This window comes from Acanthisitta chloris, unplaced genomic scaffold (genome assembly GCF_000695815.1).
Source record: "Acanthisitta chloris isolate BGI_N310 unplaced genomic scaffold, ASM69581v1 scaffold13029, whole genome shotgun sequence".
Classification (NCBI taxonomy): domain Eukaryota; kingdom Metazoa; phylum Chordata; class Aves; order Passeriformes; family Acanthisittidae; genus Acanthisitta; species Acanthisitta chloris.
In genome coordinates this window covers 137,519-140,592 of record NW_008693395.1, presented here as the reverse complement: position 1 = coordinate 140,592, position 3,074 = coordinate 137,519, and the positions used below count along the sequence as shown (strand labels likewise).

Sequence of the window (3,074 nt, the reverse complement as noted above, 5' to 3'; positions counted from 1 at the left end):
CTTGAGCAACCTGCTCTGGTGGGAGGTGTCCCTGCCCAGGGCAGGGGTTGGGGCTGGATCATCTCTAAGCTCCATCCCAACCCCTTAACATGCTCTGAAACTCTGAAATCTGGTGGTAGCAGTGGCATTTCTCTGCCAAATGCAGCCCATGTGTGGGGTATGCAGTCCTGCAAGCACAGTATCTCTGTGGCATTGTGGTGCCCTGATTAAGATATCAAGCCTGCTACTGTCAGTGAAGTAGTAGGGAGAGAGAGAAATTGAGCTGTCTTAAACAACGTTCCAGACAGTGGAATGGATCTAGTTCCTCATACCAGATTCTCCATTTCGTAATCAAGCAGCTGAATCTGTGTCTGCTCTCTGGTAGATGCCAAGGACAGCAGTGTTGCAAAGGTTTAGCCAGCTGGGATTGAGGTCAGCAAGATGCCAGTCTGAGATTTCATTTAAATCTACCCTGCTGCTAACAGCACGTAGAACATGGGGGGGGGAGGGAGGGGAAAAGAAGAAATTTGCCTTTTCTTCTCTCAGGTTTTTCTGTAACTTTCTAGTGAGCTGCCCAGCCTGAACCTGGTGCTTTGAAAAAATCCACAAAGCTTAGATTTGTAATAAACCCCAAAATGAGCCTTCCTTCTCCTCAAAACCTCAGCACTTTCCAGAGTCCTCCAGATTATCATATTAAAAGCCTGATGACATCTGGATCCAGTTGAGACTGCTGGACAAGTCATCAGTATTCAAAAAAATTCAGTAGTAGTAGTGAAAGAAGAATATACTCTGTCTGCAGGGGTGTTCAGTCTTTCAGTCCCAGTGGAATGTCCCTGACAGGCTTAGGTTTGCTACTGGAGCTGTCACATTGCTTTAGAACAAAAACAAATGGCCCAAAAGAAGAAATAACTAAGAAAGACTCTATTTGCTCAGGCCTGGGTGCATACAGTCACTGATTTGTTTCTCCAAGACCTTTCTCAATAGGAATTTGACTTGATGATGCTTATTTAATTGTGTGGAACACATGGGAGAAAAAAGGTAACAGAACAACTTTTTTCCTTTTCTGTTGAAGTCTTCTCATTAAGGAGTTGATTTATTTTTCTCTCTCCTCTGTATTCAGATTAGGAACAAAGGTTTCTACCACAGGCTCCCACTGTTGTTTGTTGAGACCTCCTGGGAAGGTATTCTATATGATAGGAGCATTTTGGGTCACAATTTCACAGTATATAGAGTAAAGCCTATGTAGCTCCTTATTTTTCCTTGTTCTGGTGCACTTGGACACCAAATGGTTCTCTCATAACTTGTAAATATTGCCAGTCTCTAGTTATTGAGATGCTTTGCTTTTAGTAGCATGAAAAGTAAACAGAGGAAAAGGATTATTTGTGAGTAGACACCACTTGGTAAATACCTCATGTCAGTTATGGGACAGTGTTGGAGCCTTTTGGCTCTTTGGGGAGGGCCAAACCTCTGTCTGAGCCTGCCAAAACTGGTTTTGCAAAGACAGTTACGGTTCAGGAACTGAGAGGAAAACAATGGGTCTCTAGATTAAAAGTCAAACTCTCTCGAGGGAGGAAATCATAGCTGGGAAGGTGTTTGGGGAAATAAGGTTGATGAAGTCACCCATAAAATTGCCTGCAACAACCAGATCCTGCTTGGGCTGCTGTCATGGGAAGACAGAGCTTTGGGTGGGATGGACAGACACCTCTGGAGTTTTTCAGCCTTTGCCACCTCAAAGGTTCAGCCTCTTCAAGTAGACCACTGCCTGTGTTTAAGAGAACTAGTTCACCCTGTAGGACGTGCAGTTGTGTGGGATACGTAGCCATAGGACAACTAATTGCTTACCACTGGTTTTATTTTTCCATAAAGAAGAGCTGCTTGTGCCAGAGTTAGCTGGAGCTGCTGGGCAGGGGCTCCTGCTGCATGCAGAACTGTAGGTGGAGAGCTGCTAAAACAGTGGTAAAACTTGTGAGTTCATGGGGTTTAGGTCTGAGGTGTGAGGGAGGTGACTTGACTATAAAAGGGGCCAGAGAAATATGTCTCAGCTGTTTTGTTCTTCCACTTCAGTCTCTGCTCAGGAGTGCTCAAATCTTGTGTCCTCCTTCCCATACCACATGAGTTTAGTTCTGTGAGGAGGTCACCATATTGTCCACTGCCTATTTTGGTGCTTGGGAAGGCAAAATTGTGTCTTCCCATGCCTACAGTCCTGTTTACTGTTCAAGGGAAAATCCAAGAAAATGGATGTTTTCCTCTCCATGAGAAGCAGAATTTGGGAATCTCAGGCAACTAAGGTCTGTGGTAAAAGTGCTCAGACACTTTACTAGCCACAAGCTGGTGTGAGACATGGGGTTTCTCCAAAGTATGCAGACAGTTTAACATAGAAAAGCTTGATTGAAAGTCTCCCAGGAGATATCTGTTTGGACAGAAATAGCTTGATTGAAAGTCTCCCAGGAGATACCTGTTTGGACAGAAATTTTTTCACTGTGACCGAAACCCAAGGGCACCTTTTCTGTCTTGAGAAATCCACAGTGGGAGAGGTGTGCCTTGGAGTTCAACCAGGAGAACTGCAGGCAGGTTCTGCCTCCCTTCTGTCTGAGGAGCCAAGTTCTTTACTTCCACAAGTCACTTAATTAAAAGTATTTTCACGTTCCTCTGAAATACTTGGAGTTTATCAACTAGTTAAAAGTTTGTCTTCCTTCCAGTGCTTGCGTGGCCTCTTGTTTTGTTTGCTTCATCTCTGCATCAGAGAGGTTCCCTCCTTCAGGAAATGCTTACCTCCCAAAAGAGGCTCAGTTGTTTTTATGGCAGCTCAGAGAGGGAAGTGGGATTTAAAAAGAAAAGAAAAAAATAAGATCTGGATAAATATTTTCCAGTTGGTCTCACAGTCTAGGAAGCATGTTCAGACACTGTTTCATCAGTTCTTGGCTGTGGAAATCCCTCCTGGATGGACTCATTTATCCTCTTAGGCGATGAAAGGATGCAGAACCCCAGGAGAGCTGTCTCCTCCTGCTCTGCCCAGAGCTTTGGCGAGATGCAGAGGCTCCCCATACTGTGTGGAAAGCTTTCTGCATCCCACTGCAGCGTGAGCTGGGGGAAGG

General features: G+C 44.8%; 1 protein-coding gene across 1 annotated transcript in view; it reads left to right on the top strand.

The window, feature by feature from the left end:
• RASAL2 (RAS protein activator like 2) overlaps window positions 1–3,074 on the top strand; it is a 104,281-nt gene that overhangs the window by 935 nt on the left and 100,272 nt on the right.